Source organism: Molossus molossus, unplaced genomic scaffold (assembly GCF_014108415.1).
Source record: "Molossus molossus isolate mMolMol1 unplaced genomic scaffold, mMolMol1.p scaffold_m16_p_11, whole genome shotgun sequence".
Classification (NCBI taxonomy): domain Eukaryota; kingdom Metazoa; phylum Chordata; class Mammalia; order Chiroptera; family Molossidae; genus Molossus; species Molossus molossus.
In genome coordinates this window covers 71,679,407-71,685,735 of record NW_023425346.1, presented here as the reverse complement: position 1 = coordinate 71,685,735, position 6,329 = coordinate 71,679,407, and the positions used below count along the sequence as shown (strand labels likewise).

The window sequence follows — 6,329 nt, the reverse complement described above, 5'->3', positions numbered from 1 at the left end:
GGGCAATGGGGGAAAAAAGGAGGAACATCTGTAATATTCTCAACAGCAAAGATAATAAATAAATAGATAGAAATAATCTCAAAAGAGTACTAAGCACACATAGAATACACAAATATACACACACAGCACAAAGGAATCTAAAAAAGTTAAATGAAAAATACACATCAGAAATTATATATAATAAGCAGATGAAAATCGTGACCACATTTCCATAAATTCAAAAAAAGCCTACATGAATCAAGTCTTAAAGCAGAGCTACAAAGGCTCATGGAGAAAATGATAAAAACAGAAAGACATAAACGACAGCAAAAAGAACAGATGTAGCTGATAACGCAATCAAACTTGAAAACAAAATAGAAAGAATAATGACTTTTAAATAATCAAAAAGAAAATAACAGATACAAATGATATTTAGACAAAGATCCAAACTACCCACACTTTTTGTGGCCTTAGTAAGATTTTTTTAAAAACAAGTAAAATAGAATAAAATTATTAAAACAAAATACAAGAAAACTTTCAAAAATAAAAGTCCCACATCTATCAAATGGGAGAGCACACTGCACTAGAATCGGGACAATCAAGACTTATAGCCCTGGCCAGTCTGGCTCAGCGGTTGGAGCATGGCCTGTGGACCAGAGAGCCCCAGGTTCAGTTCCCGCTAGGGGCACGTACCAAAAAAAAAAAAAAAAAAAAAGACACACAGCCTAGCAGAGTTACTAAATTTCAATAAGAATTTTACTTAAGCATTTCGCTCAGCCACGCTGAAGTCCTGTGATCAGTCTCTTTCAACGCCAGGACCCACTAAGAGACGATGTTTTTGGGCACCAAAAGCGGAGAGGAATTCGTGGTGAAGGTCCGGGGCTGGCCCTGGTCTTGCTTGGCGAACGGAGTGCAGCGTTTTTTTCTGAAAGCAAAATTCAAAATGGGGCTCAAGGTATTTGTTTCACCTACACAGAGAAGGCAGACCAAGTGGCAAGGCTTTTGTTGAACTTGAATCAGAAGATGAAGTCAAATTGGCCCTGAAAAAAGACAGAGAAACTATGGGACACAGATATGTTGAAATATTCAAGTCAAACAATGTTGAAAGGGATTGGGTGTTGAAGCATACTGGTCCAAATAGTCCTAACACGGCCAATGATGGCTTTGTATGGCCTAGAGGACTCCCCTTTGGATGTAGCAAGGAAGAAACTGTTCAGTTCTTCTCAGGGTTGGAAATCATGCCAAATGGGATAACATTGCCGGAGGACTTCCAGGGGAGGAGTGTGGGGGAGGACTTCGTGCAGTTTGCTTCACAAGAAATAGCTGAAAAGGTTCTAAAGAAACACAAGGAAAGAACAGGGCACAGGTACATCGAAATCTTTAAGAGCAGTCGAACTGAAGTTAGAACTCATTATGATCCACCACGAAAGCTTATGGCCATGCAGTGGCCAGGTCCCTAGGGCAGACCTGGGGCTGGCAGAGGGTATAACTGCTTTGGCAGGGGAGCTAGCTTTGAAAGGATGAGGCGTGGTGCTTATGGTGGAGGTTATGGAGGCTATGATGATTATAATGGCTATAATGATGGCTATGGTTTGGGGTTACATAGATTTGGAAGAGACCTCAATTATTGTTTTTCAGGAATGTCTGACCACAGGTAAGAGATGGTGGCTCTACTTTCCAGAGCACAACGGGACACATGCGGGGATTACCTTACAGAGCTACTGAGAATGACATTTATACTTTTTTTTCACTGCTCAACCCTGTAAGAGTACATATTGAAATTGGCCCTGATGGCAGAGTAACTGGTGAAGCAGATGTCGAGTTTGCAACTCATGAAGATGCTGTGGCAGCTATGTTGAAAGACAAAGCAAATATGCAACACAGATATGTAGAACTCTTCTTGAATTCTACAGCAGGAGCAAGCGGTGGTGCTTATGGTAGCCAAATGATGGGAGACATGGGCTTGTCAGACCAGTCCAGTTATGGTGGCCTACCCAGCCAACAGCTGAGTAGTGGTTATGGAGGCGGCTACGGTGGCCAGAGCAACATGAGTGCATATGACCAAGTTTTACAGGAAAACTCCAGTGATTTTCAATCAAACATTGCATAGGCAGCCAAGGAGCAGTGAACAGCAACTACTACAGTAGTGGAAGCTGTGGATCTAAGCTGTGAACGGAATGGGAGGGATGTCTAGCATGTCCAGTATGAGTGGTGGATGGGGAATGTAAATTGATCCTTATCACTGACTCTTGGTCAACATTATTTTCAAGAAAAAAACAAAACTTAAGTTTAACAGTTTTGCAATACCAGCTTGTGATTTATGCTTACTCTAAGTGGAAATCAGGATTGAATTAAAGATTTAAAGTTCAGTATTTTTGAACACATATTCATCTAGGATATAACAACTACGATGAGTAAACTATAACTGTTAAACTATTTTTAGCTTTTCTCAAGTTAGTTCTATTGTAGGATGTACTTAAGCAGTAAGTATATTTAGGTTAAAGCAGTTGAATTATGTGAATGTTGCTCTTACACACTACAATGAACACTGGAAGCATGTTGGAAGAGGTTTTTTTTTTTTTGTAAAACTCAATATAGGAGCTGTGTCTACAATTAAAAGTGAAATATTTGGCATGTTCGTTAATTCTAGTTTCATTTAATAACTTCTAAGGCATGTAAGTTTAAACTTTGTTTTTTGGGGGTTTTTTTGTTTTTTGTTTTGTTTTTTAAGTTAATGGGAAACATTTGAGATGCAATATTAATACTTTAGGACTTTGGTCTTGGTGTTTGTATAAAATTCCAAGGCCTTGATTTAAGTCTTTCATTGTATTGTGATTTCCTTTTATAGGTGTATTACGCTAAGTGAAACTTGTCAAATAAATCTTACTTTTAAAAACTGAAAGAAAAAAAAAAGAATTTTACTTAAATTTAGGGGAAAAAGAACAAAATAAAAATAAAACCAAGTAAATTATAATGGCAAACAATCAGGCTTACTTCAGATTTCTCCAAAGAATAATTCAACATGAAGCATATAAAATCCTGAAGAATTAAAGTGTCAGTCAATAGTGTTATGTCTAGCCAGACTATCATTCAAGTATAATAGGAATTCACAGATGATTTTAAACACCCAAGAAGTAGGGTGATATAGTTCCTATAATCCTTTCTTGGTATAACTACTGACAGATAACCTTCTATCAACTGAAAGAGAAATACAGACACTGTGGTAATAGCTGGAAATAAGCACAAATACCATTTAAATGTAGGACAGATGTTAAAACAACTGTGGTAAATATGGTTAAATAGGATCATAAATGACATACATTATATCAGAGTAAAAATAATCTAAGTAGCAAGAATTAGGAGACTGTGTGAAAAAAATGGGAGATTGCATAACCACTTTGACTTTTTCATCCTTCACAGAGTAAGATAAAGAGAAATAGCTTAAAGTAGATAAATCAAATAACAGATGCATAGGAAGATTATTTAAAGTATATATATGGCCACTAAAGTTACAAAGAATGATATTATCAAATAAAATTAGCTGGTAAAGAGAAAGAAACAGAGGAAGATGGGAAGAAGTGAACATAATTTCCTTATTGCTCATCCTGGAAAGTATCCTTTGGAACTATTTGAATTTTTGTATAATGTACATGGATTTCAAAATATTTTTTAAAGTATTCACACATTTGTGATTTAGTGTGTTTTATTGCCTCTTTTTTACAGCATTTTTATTTTTATTGATTTGAGAGAGAAAGAGAAAGAAAGGAAGGGAGAGAGAGAGAGAGAGGAATATCGATTTGTTGTTCGATTTATTTATGCATTCATTGGTTAGTTCTTGAATGTGCCCCAGCCAGGTATCAAACCTACAACCTTGGCATATCAGGACAACACTCTAACCAACTGAGCTACCTGGCCAGGGATTCTATTGCCTCTTTTAATAGATTTCACATGACAATAGTCAAAAGATAAAGATTAATCTCTAATAATAAGTTAGTTTAGCTAATATGCTAACTCCATGATATGATTTCTTTAAAGGCTCAAGAAGACCTGAGTCTCAATCCTAGTTCTATTACTTCTTAGCACAGGATCCTGGGCATCTCATGAATTAAGTCAAACAATTTGTTACTAAAACCCGCTTCAGCCCTGGCCAGTCTTGCTCAGTGGTTAGAGCGTCAGCCCGCAGACCAATGAGTCGCGGGTTCGATTCCGATCAAGGGCACGCAGTTTGGTTGCAGTCCATCCCTGGTCAAGTCATGTGGGAGGCAACCAGTCATTGTGTCTCTCTCACGTCAATGTTTCTCTTCTCTCTCTCTCCCTTCCTCCCACTCTATCTGATGATAAATGGAAAAATATCCTCGGGTGAAGATTTAAAAAAAAAAAAAACTGCTTCAATTATCATTGTCCCAAAAATGCAAATGGCATATAGGTATCCAATAATACCTATAAATGTATTATTCTGAAAAGAAAATTATTATCCATTTACTGATGTTTTTAATAACACAATATAGATATTCAACATCACTAATCATTAAGAAAAAGCAAATCAAACCCATGATGAGATACCACTCCATACCTATTAGGATGGCTATTATCAAAAACAAAAACAGAAAATAATAAGTGTTGTCAAGGAAATGGAGAAATTGGAGCTAAAAATGCTATAGCAGTTTATTAAAAAAAAATTAAACACAGAATAATCATATGCAGCAATTCCACTCCTGGGTGTATACCCAAAGGAAGTGAAAGCAAGGACATGAACAGGTATCTGCACACCCATGTTCACAGCAGTATTCACAGTAGCTAAAAAGTGCTGGCATGTGAACATATAAACAAAATGTGGTATATAGATACAATGGAATATTATTCAGCCTTAAAATAAGTAAAAATTATGACACATGGTACAACATGGATGCTAAGTGAAATAATCCAGTCACAAAAAGACAAATACTATATGATTGCACTTACATGAGGCTCCTAGAAAAGTCAAATCTATTAGATACATAAAGTAGAATGGTGGCTGCCAGGGCAAGTGCATTGGGTACAGAGTTTCAGTTAGGAAGATAAAAAAGTTCTAGAGATGAATGGTGATGATGGTTGCAAAACAATGTGAATGTGCTTCACACCGCAGAACTGTACACATAAAATTGGTTAAAAGGGTAAATTTTATGTTATATATATTTTGCCACAATTATTTATTTATTTATTTTTAATATGTTTTTAATGATTTTTTTTTTTTTTTTAGAGAGAGAGGACAGGAGATAGAAACATGGATGTAAGAGAAACAGTGATTGGCTGCCTCCTGCACACCCCCTACTGGAGATTGAGCCTGCAACCCAGGCATGTGCCCTGACCGGGAATTGAACCAGCAACCTCTTGGTGCGTGAGTCGATGATCAACCACTGAACCATATCGGCTTGGCTTTTGACACAGTTTTTTTAAATCACACAATATAAGATTATTGCTACAATAATGAATTTTGTGAAACTGTACCCTAAGCAAGTCATATAAAATCTTCGTTAAAATGAGAATTTCCTTATTATTTTGGAAACTAAAATAGTATAATTATTTTCATACCTAGAAATAAAATATGGTTGACTATTTTTCACAATTTGTATTAAAATTGAACTATTTAATTCCTGGTTCTTCTTTTTTTCTTTCTTTATTGATGTTAGAGAGAGAGGAAGGGAGAGAGAGATAGAAACATTGATGAGAGAGAACATTGATTGGCTGCCTCCTGCATGCCCCCCACTGGGGATCAGGCCCACAACTTTCGCATGTTCCCTGACCAGGAATTGAACTGGTAACCTCTTGGTGCATGGGGCAACGCTCAACCACTGAGCCACACTAGCCAGGCTTTTTTAAGTTTTTGTGGGTTTTTTTTGCATTTATCTTCAGATAGAGCAGGAGGGAGAAGGGGAAGAAGAGAGAGAGAGAAACATCGATGTGAGAGAGACACATTGAGTGGCTACCACCCAAACAACCCCAACCAGGGCCGGGGACAAACTGCAACCGAGGTACGTGCCCTTAGCAGGAACTGAACCCAGGCCTCTCTAGTCTGCCGGCCAATGCTCCAACCACTGAGCCAAACCGGCCAGGGCTCCTGGTTGTTCTTAATTATTCAAGTCTGTTTTGGGTCAAGCTGTGCTAGTGTATTTTTTAAATATTTATTTTATTATAAACCTAATGTAAAACCCTAGCTCTATTAGTATAGCAAGATGCTTATATTATTCTTTTACTATGTTTTACTGAGATAGAATTGACATTTAACATTGTATAAGTTTAAGGTGTACATGTTGATCGAATAAATTATATATATTGAAAAATGATTACCACCTTAGAATTAGCCAAAACCT

General features: G+C 36.8%; 1 pseudogene; it reads left to right on the top strand.

Annotated features, from left to right (window-relative positions):
- Positions 1-811: 811 nt before the first annotated feature.
- Positions 812-2,256, top strand: LOC118625251 (annotated as a pseudogene).
- The last annotated feature ends 4,073 nt before the right edge of the window (positions 2,257-6,329 follow it).